At 33.8% G+C, this 23,126-nt stretch overlaps 1 pseudogene; it reads right to left on the bottom strand.

The window, feature by feature from the left end:
- Window positions 1-3,902: 3,902 nt before the first annotated feature.
- LOC139862037 (protein trichome birefringence-like) overlaps window positions 3,903-23,126 on the bottom strand; it is an 88,268-nt pseudogene continuing 69,044 nt past the window's right edge.

Below are 23,126 nucleotides of genomic sequence, written 5' to 3'. Positions count from 1 at the left end.
ATGAAGGATTTTTCTATCCTTCAGTGGATGTCCATGTGTACATTCAATAATTCTTTTCATCATTGTTGATCCTGGATGGCCCAATCTGTTATGCCATAAATTAAATACACCAGGATCAATATACTTTTCTTTAATCACCATATGTGCTTTTGGTACATTTATATGTGTATAATGTAATCCAGAATTAAGTCTTGGCAGTTTTTCAATCACGTGATTCTTGTTAGTGATACTTAAATATTTCTCATTTTCTGCCGTTACTGACTGATAATCATATCCATTAAGGTATATGTCAGAAAAACTCAATAAATTTCTGCTTGACTTAGGAGAGAATAAGGCATTATTAATTAAAAATGTTGTACCGTTTGGTAATATGAATTTTGCCTTTCCTATCCCTTCTATCAAGTTAGCAGCACCTGATATTGTATGTATAGTTCCTTCCGTTGGTTTCAAATCAATGAAATATTTTTCAGATTTAAGTATAGTTTGTGTAGTACCACTATCTGCTATAAAGAGATCTCCACTACTTGATTGATGTTGTGTTCCAGCAGAATTCATATTAAACTTCATATATAAGAAACAAACAGTAAGTATATAAATGTTACACAAAATGTTTATTACACACAAATAGATAAAACTGGAACATTTGACATACATAGAATTGAAACATCAAACATAGAACTGGAACATTTGATAAAACATATAGAACTGAAACATTTGAGAAAACATGATGACAAAGGTTAAATCGTTTTATTTATAAAAGAAACATATTAATTTAATTCAAGAAATCTTCATATAAATCAGATGGTTGCTCAGTGACTGTTGGATCAATATTATCCACAAAATTTACTTCCTTTTCTTTACCTTTCAGCGAATCCTGATACATCTTAACAAGATGTTTAGATGTTCGGCAAGTATTAGCCCAGTGGCCCATTCTACCACATCTGTAACAAGATTCTTCAGAATTTTTAGAAGAATTTTCTTCAACATCTTGTTTAGTGGGCTTGTTTTGTGGTTGATATTTACATTTTCGTGGATTATTATTTCTTTGACTACCACGGCCACGACCACGGCCACGTCCACGCCCATTCCCATTACCATAAGGATGGTTTCTACCATAGTTATGGCTTTTGGCATGATGATGGCGATGGTTATTATAACCACGACCTTGCCCGCGTCCTTGTCCCTGTTTATAATTATTTGCAGTATTTGCTTCAGGGATTGCAAGTGTACCAGTAGGACGGGATTGCTGATTTTTCATTAATAGCTCATCATTTTGCTCTGCAACCAAGAGATATGAATTAAGTTCAGGATATGTGTTTAACTTTAGCATTCTCAAATTTCTTTGCACTGTGATGTTGGCAGCATTCATTGTGGAGAAAGTTTTCTCCAACATGTCTGCATCACTTATTTCATGTCCACAGAATTTAAGTTGTGAGACTGTATTATACAGAGCTGAGCTGTATTCATTTACTTTCTTAAAGTCTTGGAACCTTAATGTTCTCCATTGATCCATAGCAGCTGGAAGTAAAATTTCTCTTTGATTATTGAATCTGCTTTTGAGACCTTTCCATAAAACATGGGGATCTTCTACAGTCACATAATTATTTTGTAAGCATTCATCAATATGTTGATGAATAAAGCAACATGTCGTTGCTTGTTCTTTTTCAGAACAAGTGTTGTTTTCATTTATGGTTTCAAGAATGCCCATTGATTTAAGATGCATTTTTACTTTTATAACCCATGGCATGTAGTTGTTTCCCGTTGATTCTAAAGGAGTAAATTTAAGCTTTTCCAGATTCGACATTTTCTATTATCAAAAATTAAAACAAACAACATGATAAATTAGAGTCAATTTATATTCATAAGTATATAAACATTAAACATAAATTTAATATAACATAAATGATAAGTAGGCGACAGTGTCGACCATATGTAAGCAATCATAAATAAATGTTATATAACATAAATGATAATTAGGTGACAGTGTCGACCATATAAATGTTAGATAATAGAAATATAAATGTTAGTAACATAAATGATAATTAGGCGACAGTGTCGACCATATATTATTCAGGTGGTATAACCGACCATATATCATTTAGGTGGCAGAGCCAACCATAATTAGTATTAAGATTATCGTGCTGATAACGTGTTATAATTCAGTAGGCTTATAACTACCTTTAGTGGTTTGATTCTTGATGTTATAATTCAGTAGGCTTATAACTACCTTTAGTGGTTTGATTCTTGATTAAGAATGCTAATAATGAAGTGTAAGAACAAAGATGATAATGGAGAGAAAGAAAGAAACACTTTGTAAGTGTGAGAAAATGGTGCAAGTTTAATGCTTGCATTCATGGCAATTTATAGCAAAAATATCACAAGTTTAGGTAATACAATAATATTACTTTTGTGTATCAATAATTGACTATCCATTTATATATATATATATATTTATATATTATAACAATAATCATATAATCACATTTTAATTATAGTTTTCATTCAAACAGATTGAGGATGGAGGATGAATGACACAAATAGAATATAACATACTTTTCTGGGTCTCTTTATTGATTTAGTTATCATCAAGGTAATAGTAAAGAAAAGAAAAGAAAAAAAAAGATGAGCCACCATATATTATTATTATTATTATTAATAGCTTAAGACCCGCGAATTCGCGGTTTTTTTTTTTTACGAGTTTTCTACTTAAAGGCAATAAAGAATAAATAAAACTAATATTTTGTTTTTGTTACATCTATTCAACAAGGGAGATGATCCCCACACACCATTTTTTGATCTATGTACACCTAGTTACCAATTTTACCTTTAATTATATATATATATATATATATATATATATATATATATATATATATATATATATATATATATATATATATATATATATATATATATATAATAATAATAATAATAATAATAATAATAATAATAATAATAATAATAATAATATACATTTAATTTTCGAGAGGCATAACTGAAAGTTTATGAAATAAAAGTGTACATGGATCAAAAAGTGGTGTGTGTGAGAATCATCTCCCAAAAATCTTAACGCCAAACATTGTACAACAGCTTTAAAACAAGTTCTAGGACAAGGAATTAGCATAATTCAATGAAATGACTACCTGTTATTTATGTACAAATTACGCTAAAACAATTTAAATTGCAGACATATACTATCAAAAATAAAGCTATAAAACCACCATTTGTAATATTACAACCTTTTGTCGTAAGTCAGAATAACAGTAGTCATCCATGACTTGATAACAAAGGTCTTAAATTAGTAATTGTAAATTTTAAAATGTATTCCAACTTTCATATATAATTACAATCATTCAATTTCAAATTTCAAATAAGAAAAAATAAGACAAGAAAAAGACATATCAATACATAATAATTTAATTTGTGATTAATTACTAAACTTTTTCGATCTCTGTTTTTCTTAAAAAGACTGACATTTAGCTCTCTTCCTTTATAACTACAACAATGAAATGAAAAACATAAACTACTCGTATTATATAAGAAATAATGGATGAAATTGTGTTGATCGTTAATGAACATCTCAATCGTTAATAAACATCTCAAAAACAATGGATGAAGCGTGATATATAAGGATTAGTAGTGGTTGCCAAGTTAAGGTCAATGTATCACCAGTCGTAAAAATATATTTTAACGCCTAAAACATCCTAATTCGTTTTAATTTAAACTAATTGTGTTAACCTTCAAATACTATTGATTTTGTAACCGCATTATATGCTTAAATTGCCACAAATACCAGAAGTATTGGACAAAAGGTAGTATTGGGACACGTCACGACAAACAAAAACTGTCAGTTATAACCCATTATGAAACTACCCATTTAGCCACCTTCTCTTTAATTCAATTTACCTAAAATGAGAAGCACAATAACCACGGAAAAAGACCATAGTTTTGCTCGAATTTATATTGGAATCAACCCATCTTACCCATGTTGTCATTGCTATACGGAACTCCTCTAAAACGTTAAGCTCACTGTAGACATGGCTGCCTTCTTAACAATAATCTTTCCTGCAAAATTTCCATATTGGCTATATGTAAGAAACAATAGCGTCATTAAAGAAAGAAAAGTAATTTTGTCAAATAAGAGATTGAGATTAATACCCTTTGGCTCATGAGTCCACCAATGACATGTGTTGAACACAACAATGTCAGTATCTTTGTATTTATCAACCGAGGCACCAACCAAATCAAGCCAGAGTCTCTTTCTTTACACCATTTTTGTCTTGCGTCTTAGATTCACGAACTATAAAAAGAGCCACAAAGAACTCGAATGTACAGTCGTAGCCCTACGCATCCAAAAGCAATGAGAACTAAGCTATCTTCAAGTCGATTAAACAAACATAATATCATTATGCAAACAATTCAATACAATGTACCAAAATTACCTTGAATACAAACGAATACGAAGGTTCAGTTCTAAATGATGGCTCCCAGACGCTTCATAAACTCTTGTTTGATCTTTTACCGAGTTTCATTAAATACAAATCAACGATTCCCACATATTTCTATTCAACGAATCGCCAACAAAAACCAACCGTTTACCCCTCAACAATTGCAACATCTTTCTTCCATCCAACCTACACAAGTACCATCACAATCATAATTCACAATCCAATTTAATAGAAACATTCTATTCTCTTATTAAATATTCCAATATTTTATCCCAATACATACATGCCCAATTTAGATTACTAACTGATATTGCTCTAAACATACATATTATTCGACGCAATATCACTTATATTTCATAGGTTTTTTATCATCTACAAAGACATTCAACGCGCATTTCACGAGAAAAACGACAAAAGTGGATAAGAGCTTGCTATTTGAAGATTCGACGATAAAACGATAGTTTTTAACCAGATTTATATCAAGAAACGTTTATCCGAATGAAAGTACAAGATGAAAGAAGAAAAGAGTTCAAATGAGAAGTGCCAAATCAGCACACGTCAACACGGGATCAACAAAGAACAACTGAAGAAGAAAAATGAAGAAAACTGTTATTTGGTCTTACACGAATAGTGTAGTGGTACACGAATCGTGTAGAATATTTGTTCTCACACGAATCGTGTAGCCATACACGATTCGTGTAATGTTAGGCCAAATACTGTTCCAGGATTCCAGAAGGGCGGCCACTTTTATGGTTTTTAAAACATTTCTTTTCAAAGTGGTGCAGACTTTTTGACTCAACATTCAGCAAATGGACTAGCTTTTTGACCAACTCAACTTCACCAACTACTACTATTTCCATGTTAAATAGGGAGTACGTACAGAAGATCAGGGACACATATATTACACACAGACACATATGAAGATACAATATAGAAATTAATATTCTCACTATTTTCATAAATTTCAAAGTACTCCGTATCATTTCATCTAGTTTTTAGTATTGTTCAATATTAATTTCAAGTTTGAAGATTAGGATAGTTTCAAATATTAAGGGTGTATTGTCCGTGATTAAGGGTGTTATTGTACGCGTGAAAGGGGTGTTATTATTGTAATTTTTCTACCGTTTGAAGTTAATGCAAGTGAAGATATTTTAGTAAGTTTACTCTGTTAAAATTAGCGTTGTTATTATGTTTACATATCTATATTTTTATGTCTACCCTAGTGTAATGGATAGCTAAATTTCCCTAGTGTTTGCTTAAATATAGAGCCCCTAGTGAAATGGATTGTTACCATCTGTAAAAGTTAAAATGTAACTTTAGTATTTTTAATATTGAGCTTAGTTAAAAGAACCATTTTTATGTAATTAGGTATTTAACCCTTGCCACTTAATTTATTAAATTCAAATAAAGAAAGTTATTTTTATTTACATAAATTAAGCTTCAACATTAAAAGTGATCTAGACGAATTTATGGATAATTTATTAACACCAATTTAGAAATAAACTTCGGTGGTTTGGGTGATATCAATAAATTACATGACAGTGAAATTATAAAAAGGGAAACCGTTATAATTTGGGTATTGGCGAAGGTCAAAACTAGGCTAGGTCTCAATTTAAATACTTAGGGAATAGTAGCTTTCTAAAAAAGAATCCAATGAAAATTAGATTTTATTTAGTTAAGTTGTAACCTTATATTTATTCGAGAGAAAAATGTAAAGTTTGATACTAGAACATTTTAAATAGGGCGTAAACTTAAAACAATCCATGAACCTAGGGGTGACACAATTAAGTAAACACTCCCATTTATCTTATTTATATTTGTTATAAAAGTATTATTATTATTATTTACGATTTACCATTTTAATATATTAGAAAAATACATAAAAACATTTAATTTTCGTAACAGTTAAGTTGTCACATATTTTTACACGTACACGAATCGTGTATCATCACACGAATCGTGTAAGGCTAAAACGCGGCTACAGTACAGCTAGGTTAAAATTAGGGTTTTTGTTATTTAATTATATTTATATTTAGGTTATTAGTATTTTAGTTATTTTAATTAAGTTAATTAGTTAAAGTTATTTAAAATACTTAAAATACATGTTTTAATCCTAAAATTAGTATTACTTATTATAGGTTTATAAATTGTAATTAGTTTATAATTAGTAAATTAATTAAATTCCTTTTAATTTGTATTAGTTTTACTAAAAATGCATTTTAGTTAATTTAAATAAGTTTCTATTGTAATTGCTCAAAACAAAATTCTAAATATATAGTTTCATTAAAAATTACTATTTTACTAATTACCATTTAGTAACATAATTAATGCATCATAATTAGTTTATTTTCATTTAGTTCCTTTTTAAGTTAATTTTTGTAATCTTGTAATTTTATTTAGTAAATTAGTTTTAGTTATTTTCTTTTACTGTTATTTTACAATTGCCTAATCCAAAACCCCCTTTAATTAAGTTTGACATCAAAGACTATTAAAAACCATTAAACACTCCATCTCCCTGTGGAACGAATCGGATTTACCAACAAACTAAACTACACGGATAGGACTAGTTGCCTATATATATGTGTGAAATCAACCTGAAATCAATAAAATACCACATATACAATAAATCAATTCGTGTAACAAAACAACTCAAATCCGTTCATAAATAAAGGTTACGATCCAGCACATCACTAACCTATAGATGTTGAGTGTAATTTAAGCAACAATAATCAATTATTACCGTACAAATATATATTATAACAAAAAGTATAATCAAAATACGCAAGATTTAGTAAAGATTACACATATATACCTTGGTAAAGTGCAGGAATTAGATTTCCATTTAAGCATCTGAAATCCTTTATCAGGTCTACCATTCCTAAAACAATTAAATTGTTCATAAATTAATGAACATGATCCAGGTTTATACAATGGATACGTTTCATTTGTCACCCAATCTCCATCAAACAGATCACAATTCACCCATTGCTTCATCTCATCACTATCCCCTTTATTCACCGATTTTGCTCCCATTTTTGGACTCGATTTCGCTGCGCTTTCAGTACCATTACTTTTCAGTGAATTCTTAGATTTTTCTCCGTTTCCAGACTCCATTTTCTGAATAGATTTCGCTCCATTATCAGTAACATTACTTTTCAGAAACTTTCTCCTATTTATTCTGATATTTGTTAGTAAAATTGATTAATAAACATATAATACCAAAACACATATGGATCACAGACTATAAATACCCTGATTAAAAACTATTTGATTACGTGATTAAAAATGATTTGATTACATAAATAGATATACACATAATGATCGATTAATTCAGAATTTGAAAAAAGATGTGATTACCCGAGTTAATATATGCAGCTTAGTGATTTGAGAAGTTTCTATGATTGAATTTTCAACTACATAATAATACCCAATTTGATTAAACATCCGAATCTGCCTTATTCATATTAATGTTGTTGTTACATTGGATCGAATTCAGAAACCGTGTAATCTTGATAGTAAACGTTCAAATGGTCAGATTAAGAGGCGAAACATTTAGACTTGAATTAGAATCAGCTCAAACCCCCTATTTTGTTAAATTAATCCCTTACGTTTTAGGATTAGTAAGGGTATTTTCGACTCATTAGTGCTAATTTTGGAAACATTTGTTTAAAAACAGATATGCACATTGAAAAATAAAGATACATACCTTACAGTATGTAAATAATGACCTCTGCGAGCTAACTGTAGATTGAACATTACTGACCCATAAAAGTTTCTCATCATTGAATAAACATTTATATGTTCTGACCTGCAAAGCAACAACCAAACAGCCTGAAGTGAGCATTTAAAGTAATATAAGACAACGTAAACATTAAGGTACATAATTGGTGTTGAATGTTGATGGACTAATATATAAAATATGATATTTCATATCGGTACACACCCGTTTAAAGTATAAAACATATATACATATATGATGCATATCAGTTAACAAATATATGCAGGTCAGTACAAATAAACAATGGTAAAATTGATTACTTATAAAAGGTGAAATTTATCAACGAACCTTGCAAGCACAATGATTTGTTATACATAAAGTTGTAATTTTCAACTTCTTCCTTGTGTTGTGAACCTTAACCCTTATTTTGCAATTAGTGATTTTCTTGGTGATTAGGTTAAGTGGTGCATGTTCGATAATAGCAGCCACGTCTTTTTCTATATTAGTTGTATTTTGTGTTGCGACCAAAAAATAATTTCCATCAAAATCAGATAGTATTTTAAGTCAACAGTACTACGATAAAATAATTGTTACAATAACCAACTCCAAAGAAAAACATATAACCATCCAGACGTAACTAATCATACTGATTACCGAATCATGTATAATGTTGCAATTGAAAGTGAGGTACCTTGAAATTTTACCAGCACAACATGTTAACAGATCGAAACTTTTACCAACATGTATACCCTAAAATTTTACCAGCATGTATGCAATATATGATCTTTTCAACAATATATAATAAAACAACTACATGATTTATAGAAGGGCAAATCATGAACCATACCTGAGATTACACAAAGCATTCAAATTAATTCTTAGAGAAACAATTAACTGCCAATGAAAAAACTGAACAAAAAAGTTACCTAGGGTTTGAATATGAATGATAAAAGTTGGAGTATAATTGAATCCATAACAAGAACTGTGAAATCTGATTCTTACTAGTTTGATCGATAACAATCGACATAATAGACCTTGCAAATCGGATAGACGTGTGTGTTTAGGGAGAAATTTAGGGTTCTTTGCTGTATTATTTCTTGAACCAATGTGAACCCCTATTTTTTTATTTCTTCCCGTCCTTTTTTTTAATCCTAAGGGTATAATAGTCTGATTAGTTATAAGGGTAATTTAGTCATGAGACAACTATTGGAGATGATTATGAGGTCATAATCTTGACTAAAAATTTGGATGGTCTAGATTATAGGTATTAATGAAAATATAAGGCTAGTATTTTTGACTCACTAATACACCCTATTGACTCAGGGTGACGACATCAATGCAGCCTAATTCCCTACAACCAAGGCTCTGATACCAACTATAACGACCCGTCAAAGTACACTTAACGACCATCGTTATCTTAGTCCCACAACTTGATCATAACTCTAAATGAATTTAATAAATAACCTTGCATTCTTTATTTAAAAATGATTTCCTATAAAGGAAACCTACCAAAATATGTAAGTTTAGAAAAACCATACATAAATACTTAACCAAAAGTTGACCAAAACAAAGTCAACAAACACCCACAATTTAATGTATCAAAATAGAATGCAAGTTAATGTTTAACAAAAGCTGCCATCATAAATATGCAGACTCTCTAAGCACAACGGAAGCAATCAATCATGAACCTGAGAATAAAACATGCAAGTAACTGTCAACAAAAATGTTGAGTGAATTATAGGTTTAATCATTGCAAACAATATTTAATTTAAACCATAAATATTTATGTTTGAAAACATAAAGACTCATTTTGGACCACAAAAATTATATGCTCGAAAACATATTAAACATTATTCTATTAACCCGTGAGCCACCTGGTAATCACTTAACAATTCCATCCCATTAACAAAACCATAAATATACACTGAACATGTGTATCTTCCAAAATACGAAGTACTAATACATTCCGCTTATAAACTGCTAGTGCGACTAGCACGAAATGGGGCTGTCAGGCCCGATAGATCTATTCATAGGATTCGCATTCACCAGTAGAAACCAGTGATTACAATTACCAGATTAGGGAATATTTTTGTTCGACTCACAATGAATAATTTAAACCAACTTCCACTTGGGTCCAATATGAAAAATAAAATGCATGTATTCTCATCCCAAAAGATATAAAATAGAAAAATGGGACTATAACTCACCTTGACTTAAACGAAGTGATAACACAGAAACGAGAGCAGCAAAAGATAAAGTGATCAAGAATGATCACAACGCCGACCTAAAAACAAAGCAGTTCGATATAAATAACTAACATAGGTCAAGTCTTAGTATGATATCTATAGTACTTGTTGCAAGTAAACATAGAACAACACTCAGTATGTTTCGGTATGATCAGGACATCGTAAAACACATACTTTCTATTTTTAGAAAGTTTCTATTTTTAGCAGGTTTCCATTTTTGGAAAGTTTCTATTTTTGGAAAGTTACTATGTTAGGAAAGTTTCTATAATTAGAAGGTTTATATTTTTAGAAAGTTTTTAACTTAGAAAAGTTTTCTTAATTAGAAAGTCAACAAAAGTCAACTGAAAGTCAAAGTCAACCGAATGTCAACTCAAAATTTAACCTTGGTCAAACATAGTCAACATTAAATTTTAAGTGTGTATTATATTAATAATATAAGTTATAATGTTATTTAAAATCATATATGTATAATCATGTCATATCATAGGTTTAATTAAATTAAATTGAATTAATAAGTTAACATAAGTTTAAATGATATAATTAATATAACATAAGTATTTAATTAATTACTTAAATATTAATCATAACATAAGTATTATTGATTAATAATAAATTTTTAATCATATCATAAGTATTATTAATTAATAATGAATTATTAATCATATCATAAGTATTTAATTATAATTATTAAACAATAAGTATTTAATAATTAAATTATAATTAAATAATAACTAAGCCTTATAATAATTAAATAATTAATTAATCTTTATTATAAGTCTTATTATAATAATCTTATAACATAAGTTTAATACTTATCATAAGTATTTTTCATTAGTAATAAAAGTATTATTAATCATAAGTTTAACTAAATGTTTAATTAAATCATAATGTAATTAATAAATGATATAATAAATATATATATCATAAGTCTTAAATTAAAATAATTACTTTTATATCATAAGTAATTTAATAATAATGAAAATCATTATTTTATATAATAAGTTCAAATTTATAACCATAAGTTTAATTAAAAGTTCGTCGGGTCGTAACTTGAGCCTCGGGTGTCGGTTTACGACGAATTTTATATATATCTTTGTCTAACTAAACCACTTGACACATTAGTGCACTCAAGAACACCCTAAGGTCAATTCATAAGCCACGAAAAACAGCCATGAATCAACCTAAACCATTAATCCGTTCAAAAACTTGTTTTAGCCATTCCGGGTGATCCGTGGCTCGGATTTCGATGACCCGAACATGAATGTTCATCCAATCACCAATCCTAACATACTAGTACACTCTAGAGCCTTTAAAAATGGTCACAAAGTCGGACCCAACTGATTACATTCGTTTTTACATTTTAATCTCATGAAAACACTAAATCAAGCATAACTTTTCGATCCGGAACTCGAAATAACATGAATCCAAAGTCCAAAATTATTGTCTTGATGAGAGGAACTCATCTATACACTTTATTTTATCAAAAAACAGCCAAATTTACTGATTTAATCAAAAAGTCCGCTGTCCCAATTTTATTAAACCGAAAACATACACAAACGAGCAATTCTACGCATACAATCATCAATACAACAATACACAAGTGCTATACTATCATAATAACATCAAAATCAGTAAAATTGAATAAAAATAAAAAATTTAGGGTTAGGTTTTATACCCTAATCGAAAAGCAAATGATATGAATGCGTAGAGAATGATGCGGTGAATCCGATGATGATAAAAGCCCCTTGAATTGAGTGCTTGATTGAAGAAGATGATGGTGATAGTGATGGTGGTAGGCGATGGCCACAAAGAAGAAAAAAGGGAGAGGAGAAAAGCCTTGAGAGAAAAATAGGTTTTGAAATAAAATGTGATAAATGAAAATGAAAGTTGCAAAATGAAAATGGAATGGGGTAAATTGGGGGGGGGGGGGTGGTTCGGCCAAAATCTTGGGGTGGGTCCCTTAGTGGGCCAAGTTGACAAATGAAAGAAACCTTGTAGACCGAATGCCCGAACGAAACCCGAAACGCGAAAACACTAATACGCGATTAAATATTCGGAGAGATAACGCACACGCGACAAATAAAATATATAAGCACTATATATATTCATATGACATCAAAATATCATATTTAAAATAATTAAGATTCAAAAATCTCAAAAGTCTGACCGTTGGATTGAAAACTGAAAAGATTCGCCGGATAGAAATTCACGACACGTAGAAACGTACAACTTTAAATACGAATACAAATATTCAGATAACACATAATAATTAATATATTATTACTAAAATAATATATAGGTCATAAAAATGACGTGGTACGATTAACAATTAACGGACGTTAAATAATAAACGGTAAAAGAAAATGGAAAAAGTAGGGTCGTGACAGATGAGCCAATTACACAGACCTACTTATCTCTAGACTCTCAGAGTTCTCGTTGAGTAGTGAAAAGTATGTCACTTGGTTGTATAATTGAAAGGTAACTATACCTCGGAGGTTATCCTTAGTAAAGGACTAGGTTTATTAGTGAGTTGAGTTTTAATCCTAACCCTCGTTATCAGTTTAGTTAACTGTATAACAATGTGTCATGTTGATTGAACAATGATCACAAACGGAAGGAGTCCACCGCGTTAAGTTGACAAAACGTTAAATGAAAAATAACAACCATTTCATCATACTAATGAGATCAAACCAAGTCAAACATTATACAGCATTACAATTGATATACTAAAAGTAAAGCAGATAGAAACCTAACAGATACCTAAACAGTTGATATGACTTAATCCTAGGACAACAATCAAACAAGAACATGCAATAGGTTTGGATCATACAGTCAAGGCACTAGCTAGATCTTAACAACTCCTTAGAGATCTCCTTGGAACATTCAATAGGCATACTAGGTCATTCATGTCTCAATTCTTAAGTTCTGTGTCCTTAAAGCGCATTAAATGCCTCTCGGGAACTCCGGCCATACCGAGTTCATAGAATCTTCAGATACAGTATAACCAGGGGTCTTAATCCTATGAAGTAGCTAAATTTATATAGGTGGACAAGTCCTGATCACAACCTAGGTTGGTTAATTCTTAAGATGCTAGCATACAAATTTATCAGACTCACAAGTTCAGCACAACAACAGTAACCGTACTATTTTAACATAACTACGCTAACCCAAACTTATATCATGGCAACATACAGATTAATTAAGCTAAAATGATAATATCGGAACGCATTATTAAACATAAATGGTAAGAATACATGTTTAATACAAAAGACAAGCGTTTCAGATAAAAACCTGAAAAGGCTGAAGAAATCTGCCTGAGATCGCAGGGACTCGCTGGGATATCCTTCAAAAAATAAAAGCTAAGCTAGCTACTACTAAAAACTAACTAAAAAGCTTGAAAATATAAAATGCATTGCAAATTGAGTGTGTGTTGAAATGGATGGAAAGAGCCCTCTAAATAGACTTGAATTTTGCTAGCAAACGGCAGGCAGGCCATTTAGTAGGCCGTTTGGCAAGCCGTTTGTTGTGCCCGTTTGATCAGATCACCCGTTTGTTGTGCCCGTTTGTTCTGGTTGTGTAGCAATCTGTTTCCCATATAGACAAGCCGTTTAGCAGCCCGTTTGGCAGGCCATTTGGCTTTCCTGGTCAGCTGAAATCACTGGATCATAACTTGATTTCTTGTCTTTCACTTTTTTCGCTCTTGAATCTTCGTTTTAGTTCTGTTTTACTTGATTCTTTTTTCATCGCCTTCGTAATTACTAAATATAAAAAATCAACCAACAAAGCGATTATTTTTGCGATAAAGTTTGGAACTTTATGGATTTATGGCCTAATATCGGAGGTAAAAACGTGACTTTTTGGTCGATATCAAAAACACATATACATATATGATGCTGTAAGTAACTAGAGGGGGGTGAATAGTTACTTAACGATTTATTAAAACTTTTTCGAAATCTTTAGCTATTAAAAGATAAGTTTTAAGTACGGAAGCGTTCGTTTTTGTTAATGCAAGTATGTAAAGAATGTAAGTGCACAAACACGAGGATTTATAGTGGTTCGGGAGGATGTTAACTAATCCTCCTTAATCCACTCCCCAATTCTAAGAATTGAGACTTTTCTTCACTATGATACCCCAAACCCGCTGGAGTATCCGGATACAACACTAGCTCCTCGATAAACCGCTACTTATGAACCCTTACGTCCCTTTGAAGAATTCACAAACACCAAATGCTCTTACCACAAGATCCTAATGCTCTAGCCTAGTGAAATCATAACTACCTTCTAGATCCCTTTAAGAAGATAGCTCACAAGTAAACTTATAGCTAAGCTTACAATCACTCATAGTTCTTCAATAGGTCACACCAACTTAATTCCCAATGGAATTGATCAACTTCCTAGATCCCTTTAAGAAAGTTGAATTATTAAGCGAGATGGTGTTTCCTATCATAAGAATTTCTGAACTTCCTTGACCCCCTAAGGAAGTGTCTTACAAAGTAAACTTAAAGATACAAATGATAAGTACAAAGTTTACATTTCAATTCTACTTAGTGTAAGTAGAATCTCTCTTTCTCTCTTATAATCTCTCCATAGATATGTGCTTGACGCTTGGGAGATCAGTAGATATGACTTTAAAAGAATGTTGGAAAGAGGTAGTGATATGGCCGAAACGGACGGTTTTATTCGTGCGGTGTCGTTAGGTCACAGGATGTCCAAATTCAGTTGATCAAAGTAGCAAACAGTGGTTTTGTTTATTTATATTGTGCGGGGCCTACATTTACTTTTACTTTCTAAGGTGTAGAAGGTGTAAGTTAACCTAGTGTCATATTTTTTTACTGATTAACGAATTGAAGATCAAGTGGATAATTGTATTTTAGTTAAATTACCTGGATAAAAGATAGTAGTTGCTTTTAGCTAAAAGTTCTAAGTGCAGAAAAATAAATAAAGTGGAAGGATATCCGGAGTACGCAGATCAGGGAAATGTTGACCAAGATATCAGTATTGGGTTAGGGAAAGGTAATTATGCTTATGTTAAGACTATGCTTGGAATGATGTAGATCTGGTTGGATGAGCCAACTACACAGACCTACTTGTCTCTGAACTCTCAGAGTTCTCTTTGAGCAGTGAGAAGTATGTCACTTGCTCATATAATTGAAAGGTAACAATACCTCGGAGGTTACCCTCAGTAAAGTACTAGGTTTATTAGTGAGTTAAGCTCTAATCCTAACCCTCGTTATCAGTTTAGTTAACTTAATAACAACATGCCGTGTTGATTGAACACTGATGAAACAATCCAACCCGTATTCAGCCGAATAAAATTTTTTTTTTTGTAACGATCATTACGTGCCATTGGAATGATATAAACCATTCCATACAACCCATTAAAATGTACAACAAGTTTAATGTTTACAAAAGGCACTAAGGCCATTAATCAAATGTAGTACGAGTTCGACCCATTTGAAATGATAGTTTTAATCCAAACTACACCCGAGCATGGTTGGGGCTAAACTACCCAAAAGCATTAGGTCATCATCCAAAAGCTTTAACTAACACGCATCATGGGAATCTAATGCCCAATAACCCCTTTTCCTTTCTCCGTATTCGCACCTAAAAATGTAAACAAAGAGAGGGTAAGCTAAATCTTAGTGAGTGTAATAGTTATACATATACATATATAACCTACTTACTTGCAACCACTTACACAATATCGTATACAAACTTGTAACTCAATAGCATGTCATCATACTCGTAATACTAACAAGTTGTACAATATCACAAAATCGCATTGGCATATACTCAACACAATCTATATATATAATATGCTAAACAATCAACAAACCCCCATATGGTTAACCATAAATGCTATGATGCTACCGGCTCGATGGTTTACACCATACGCATTTGAGTCACACTCTTTTCTAGTGCTACCGGCTCGTGGTTCACACTTTGTTTTATAGTGCTACCGGCTCGATGGTTCACACTTGATGCTACCGGCTCGATGGTTCACATAATGATTTTATAGTGCTACCGGATCTTTGGTTCACACTTCGGCGCTACCGGCTCGATGGTTCACTCCTTATTTTATAGTGCTACTGCTCGATGGTTCACAGTTTGACACTTGTCACATATATTTTATGGCACTACCGGCTCGATGGTTCATACCATAACATTCACAAATAAATACGTCATATACACATACGTATAATTACTCCGCTCACCTTATCATCTTTGGTGAACTAGGAAATCAAGCTCGCGACCTTTAAAGTAATGCACCTATCACAGTATGCATTTAATTAACATACAAACTAGTGGAATTAACCACCATCACTTACACTTGAGCATTTAATGACCTAATGCATTAAATGACTCACATCCACCCAAAACTGCCCATTAATGGCCATGACTCGTCATAAATCACTAAAAGCTAGTGATTAGAGTCTACTAACTCCAACTAACACAACTTAGAGTAGTTCATACCCATCTCACCCAACTAGGTCAACAATTGCCTATTTGACCCATCTTAACCCATAGACTTCCAACTTTGGTCAAACTTAAACCCATTATCAAATCTTTCATCATTAAACAAGTGTATTAGTGACTAACAACACATTTAACACTTACAAATCGCAATTTTCATGACCAAACCCTAGATTATAGCCATTAGGGTTTTCCTTACATCAATATAACACAAATTCACCCATTAATTCCCCAAATGGGTCTTACAAGTCTTAAATGGCTCAAACCCTAGCCATAAATTAACTAAAACTTAAAACATGGAGTTAAGACTTACCAACACTATCAAGTCGTAGCTATGAACGAGGAGAACAACTTTACTTCTTGCTCCAAAGATCGAATCTCAAATCTTCACTCTCAAATCTCACTTTGGATTTAAATGGGTTTTGTGTTTTGAGAGAAAATAGTAAAAGAAAAGAGAAATGAAATGAAATAAATGAGATAAGTGGCTGAGACTTAAAGTCTCAATCAGATCTACACGCGAAATGATGAAAATACCCTTGATTCACTCTTTTTAAAAGCTAAAACCGGAACCAGTTCACCCAGTGGGTCGCGGCGCGACCCCATATGTCGCGGCGCGACAATTAACTGATTTTTCGAGCTGTCTTAATCCACTCCTAACTTTGATTTGCTTTATTCATCTCGGCGCGCCCAAGAACCTCGCGGCACGGCAATGGTCTATAACTGACCATTTTGACAACTTAACACAAGTATCGATTTATTCGACTTGTACACCTCGTTCACGCTTCCCATATACGTTTAAACTTCGTCTTTAAGTCTCACATGACTTAACACTACCAAAACCCATGCATATACTTATACATGCATACATTCTCCAACATATATATATATATATATATATATATATACATATATATATATATACATATATATATATATATATATATATATATATATATATATTTCGCATACATCAAGTTAACACTCTAAATCGTTTAATCACATAAACAAGTGAATTATAAACATTCTAACGATTAAATAAGTACCTTAAGACACGTATGAAGAAAACAAGATGTTACAACTCTCCCCCACTTGAATCGGAGCGCGTCCTCGTGATCCAAGCCGCGTGACAAGCCGGAAGATACACCAATACAAACTTTTTGGGTTCCCATGTAAACTCGGAACCTTTAATACGACTCCATTGAATTTTAAAAGTTCTCACCTCTTTATGTCTCAACCTTTTTACCTTTTCATCGAGTATAGCAATTGGCTTCTCAACATACTCTAACTTATTGTTTAGTTCAATCTCGTCTAATGGTACCCATGAAGAATCATCCGCAAGACACTTACGGAGATGGGAAACATGAAATGTATTATGGATCCCCACAAGCTCTTCGGGTAATTCCAAACGATACTCAACTTCACCAACACGAGCTAAAATCTTAAACGGACCAATAAACCGAGGAGCTAACTTTCCTCGTTTTCGAAACTGAATAACACCTTTCCATGGTGAAACTTTAAGCATTACCATGTCGCCTTCTTGGAATTCGATCGGTCGCCTTCGTTTGTCGGCATACGACTTTTGTCTATCTTGAGCCTTTTTCAAATGTGTCCGAATCGTATCAATCTTGCTATTCATCTCTAAAACCAAATCGGTACTCCCGATTTCTCTTTGACCCACTTCACCCTAACCGACGCCCATAAAGCATCTCGTAAGGTGGCATCCCGATACTAGTATGATAACTATTATTGTACGAGAATTCCACCAATGGTAAGTGCTCATCCCAACTACCGTCGAAATCAATAATACACACCCGTAACATATCCGCCAATGTTTGATTATTAAGCTCGGTTTGACCATCCGTTTGAGGATGATATGCCGTGCTCAATTTCAATTGTGTACCCATATATTCATGAAACTTCTCCCAAAACCGAGATGTGAAACAGGTATCTCGATCCGAAATAATAGATATAGGAACTCCATGCCTTGATATCACTTCCTTGATAAACAACTTAGCCAAAGTCTCCGATGATATCGCTTCCCGAATGGGAAGAAACAAGGCACTCTTCGTCAATCGATCAACTATTACCCAAATCGAGTCAAATTGGGTTCTCGCCATCCTTGGTAACTTTGTGATGAAATCCATGGTAATGTGCTCCCATTTCCATTTCGGGATTTCCAAAGGTTGTAACGTACCATACGGCTTTTGGTGTTCGGCTTTAACTTGAAAACACGTGACGCATTGTTCAACATATTTAACAACATCACGTTTCATGCCCGGCCACCAATACTCTTTCCTCAAATCAAGATACATTTTCGTCGCGCCCGGGTGAATGGAATACTTTGACTTATGCGCTTCATCAAGTAGCACTCGTCGATAATCACCCATTTAAGGCACCCATACCCGTCCTTGAAAGGATAACAAACCATGCGGGCCTAAGATAATAGACTCCGTTTGCCCCACGATTCGTTTTTCATGCTTATTATTAACATAAGCTTCAATTTGAATCTCACCGAGCTTTTCAAGGAAATCGTTCGTAATAATCACGCGTAACGATCCTACTCGTATCGCCGGATGTTGACTCTTTCAACTCAACGCATCCGTGACCACATTCACCTTGCCCGGATGATAAAGTATTTCACAATCATAGTCTTTTACCACATCCATCCATTTACGTTGACGATAATTCAAATCTCGTTGATCAAAAAGATGTTTTATGCTCTTGTGATCCGAATAAATCGTACACTTGACACCATACAAGTAATGGCGCCAAATTTTCAACGCATAAACAACTGCCGCCAACTCAAGATCATGAGTCGGATATCTCGTTTCATGTTCCTTTAATTATCGAGAGGCGTAAGTGATGACTTTACCTCTCTGCATTAGAACACAACCGAGCCCATTTAATGAAGCATCACAGTAGACCGTCATGTCTTCTACACCTTCCGACAACACTAACATCGGAGCTTGACACAACTTCTCTTTTAATAATTGAAAAGCAATTTCTTGCTCGTTTTCCCAATTAAACCTCGTGTTCTTTCTCATCAATTTCGTCAATGGGGAAGCGATCTTAGAAAAGTCTTGGATAAACCGACGGTAATAACCGGCCAATCCGAGAAAATTTTGAATTTTCGTAGGCGTAGTCGGTCGTTCCCAACTTTTCACTATCTCAATCTTCCCCGGATCTACTTGAATACCATCCTTGTTCACAATATGGCCAAGGAATTGAACTTCCCTTAGCCAAAATTCACATTTGGAGAATTTTGCATACAACTTCTCCTTCCGTAACGTCTTCAACACACCACACAAATGATGTTCATGTTCCTTCATACTCTTTGAATAGACAAGTATGTCGTCAATGAACACAATCACCGACTTGTCCAACATAGGTTGGCACACTCGGTTCATAAGATCCATGAATGCCGTCGGTGCATTCGTAAGACCAAAAGGCATAACTACAAACTCAAAATGCCCGTAACGCGTTCGAAAGGCCGTTTTCTCAATATCTTCCTCAAAGACCCGCATTTGGTGATAGCCAGACCGTAGGTCGATCTTAGAGAAATAAGTTGCACCTTGGAGTTGGTCAAACAAATCGTCAATCCGAGGCAATGGATAACGATTCTTTATCGTCACTTTATTCAACTCCCAATAATCGATGCACATCCGCATACTACCGTCCTTCTTTTTCAAGAATAAAATCGGAGCGCCCCATGGCGAAGCCCTCGGTCGAATAAAACACTTTTCAAGTATCTCTTGGGTTTGATTTAACAATTCTTGCATTTCGGTCGGCGCTAAACTATAAGGAGTTTTAGCAATGGGAGTAGCACCTGGAACCAACTCAATGCGAAATTCAACTTGTCTTTCCGCCGAAACACCCGGTAATTCATCCGGAAAAACGTCTTTGAATTCACTAACCACCAGAATCTCACGAACGGATGGTGGCTCTTCTCGAGTATCAACTATATGGGCAAGAAAAGCCATACCACCACTATTAAGAAAACGACGTGCCCGTGCAAGAGTGCATATCGGCACAAGTCTTCTTTATCTGTCGTTATGAATAATTAGTTCTCCCCCACTTGGGGTCTTTACCTTGATAGACTTTTCATGGCATGCAATATTGGCTCTATAACGATAGAGCCAATCCATACCAATGACAACATCAAACTTACCTAAAGTCATCAGAATGAGATCAATTTTAAACATTTCGGAACCGAACATAATATCACAATTATTACAAACATCAACCCCTAGCACCGTCTTACCATCCGCTATTTCAACTTCTACCGGATGACTTAACTTAGCTAGTGGGTTATTAAGTTTAGGCACAAATTTTGGAGAAACAAATGATAAATTAGCACCGCTATTAAATAGGATCCTTGCCGGATTAGAGTTAACCATGAAAGTACCTGAGACAACTTCGTTTGATTGCTTGGCCTCATCATTAGTCATCAAATAATTACGTCCCCTAGCCGTACCTGCCGCCTTTTCTAACCGTTTAACATGATCGGTGTTCAAATCGGGACACTCCGGCCTTTAGTGCCCTTCTTTATCACAGTTATAACAAGTAAGTTTGCTCGGCGCCTTGGTACAATCACGGGCCAAGTGCCCCTTTGATTACAATTACAACACGTGGGTCCATAACTCAAAGAACCACCCTTCTTCACGCTATTAGCACTTTCGGAACCTTTCTTGAACTTTTTGTTTGAAAAGTTCGAATGACTCGAACCTTCAAATTTTCTCTTAGAGAAAGAGAAATCGCTTTGCTTTGTGACTTCTGGTTCGAAGCCCCGGGGTAACTCAAACAATTCCTCAAAAGACTTAGCCATTCCCCGACTAATCTTATGCTTTAACTCATCGCTTAGTGTACGATAAAAATCTAGCATCCACTTGTGATCATCGCCAACATACTCCGGGCAAAAACGAGTCTTTGCCAAAAAGGTCGACTTGAGGGTAACCAAGTCCATTGAACCTTGTCTCAATTTGTGTAACTCGTCCTGGATTTTATCAAGGTCGGAAGGAGTTCGGCATTCTTTGAAAAATTCCTTTTTGAACTCTTCCCACGTCAAGCTCATGCATTGCTCTTCACCATAAAACTTAATTTTATCGTCCCACCACAACTTAGCTTCTTCACGCATCATACTAGAACCGTATCTCGTCTTCTTCTCGGGAGGACATTCGATGGTACGAAAAGCCCCCTCAATGTCAGAGATCCAACATGTGCTTTTCAATGGATCCCTCACTCCATTAAACATAGGAGGTTGAGCATCCTTGAAATTTTTGTAATGGAAGTCTCGCCTCCCATATCCACCATTACCATCACCCCCTTCGCCCGGAGGATGAATGTTTCTAGCTTCTAATGCCTCTTCTATTACGGAATTCATTCGCTCATTGATTAACTCGGTTACTTGCCCATCAACCGGTTCTTGGAAAACCTTTCGGACATCCTCAAGGAATTTCTCTCTTTGCTTTTTAATGATGGCCTCGACCTTGGCCGTGAATTCGGAGTCCTCGCTCGGGCCTCCATTTTCGGTATCATGACCATTTCTCATCTTCATTCTACAAAACCGAAATAGGTTAACCAACGAAACGAAGGACAAGTCATAAATATACCACACCGCTCCATCTTGCTCAACAATTGTCGTACATCGCTTGCTTGACACAACTTGAACCCGTAACAATGGTAGCTAATCATTGTTACGCGAACATGTCGCATTAACTCGCTAGTACAACGTCTATCTCGCTTGATGATTTCAAAACACAACACAAAACAATTAGTACAAGGTTAGATCACATAACCTAAGCACTAACCACACCCGGTCCAACCCGTCTCCTACAAGTCCTGCATAAAGCGCATACACAATAAAGTCTAAGTCTAGGCACCTATCTCAAGTTGCCTAAATCCCTTAGACCATGCTCTGATACCACTTGAAACAACCCAACCCGTATTCAACCGGATAAATATTTTTTTTTTGTAACGATCATTACGTGCCATTGGAATGATATAAACCATTCCTTACAACCCATTAAAATGTACAACAAGTTTAATATTTACAAAAGGCACTAAGGCCATTAATCAAATGTAATACGAGTTCGTCCCATTTGAAATGATAGTTTTAATCCAAACTACACCCGAGCATGGTTTGGGGCTAAACTACCCAAAAGCATTAGGTCATCATCCAAAAGCTTTAACTAACATGCATCATGGGAATCTAATGCCCAATAACCCCTTTTCCTTTCTCTG

The sequence above is a fragment of the Rutidosis leptorrhynchoides genome, chromosome 8, assembly GCF_046630445.1.
Source record: "Rutidosis leptorrhynchoides isolate AG116_Rl617_1_P2 chromosome 8, CSIRO_AGI_Rlap_v1, whole genome shotgun sequence".
Classification (NCBI taxonomy): domain Eukaryota; kingdom Viridiplantae; phylum Streptophyta; class Magnoliopsida; order Asterales; family Asteraceae; genus Rutidosis; species Rutidosis leptorrhynchoides.
The sequence above is the reverse complement of the archived record's forward strand: the minus strand, read 5'-3'. Positions and strand labels throughout refer to the sequence as shown.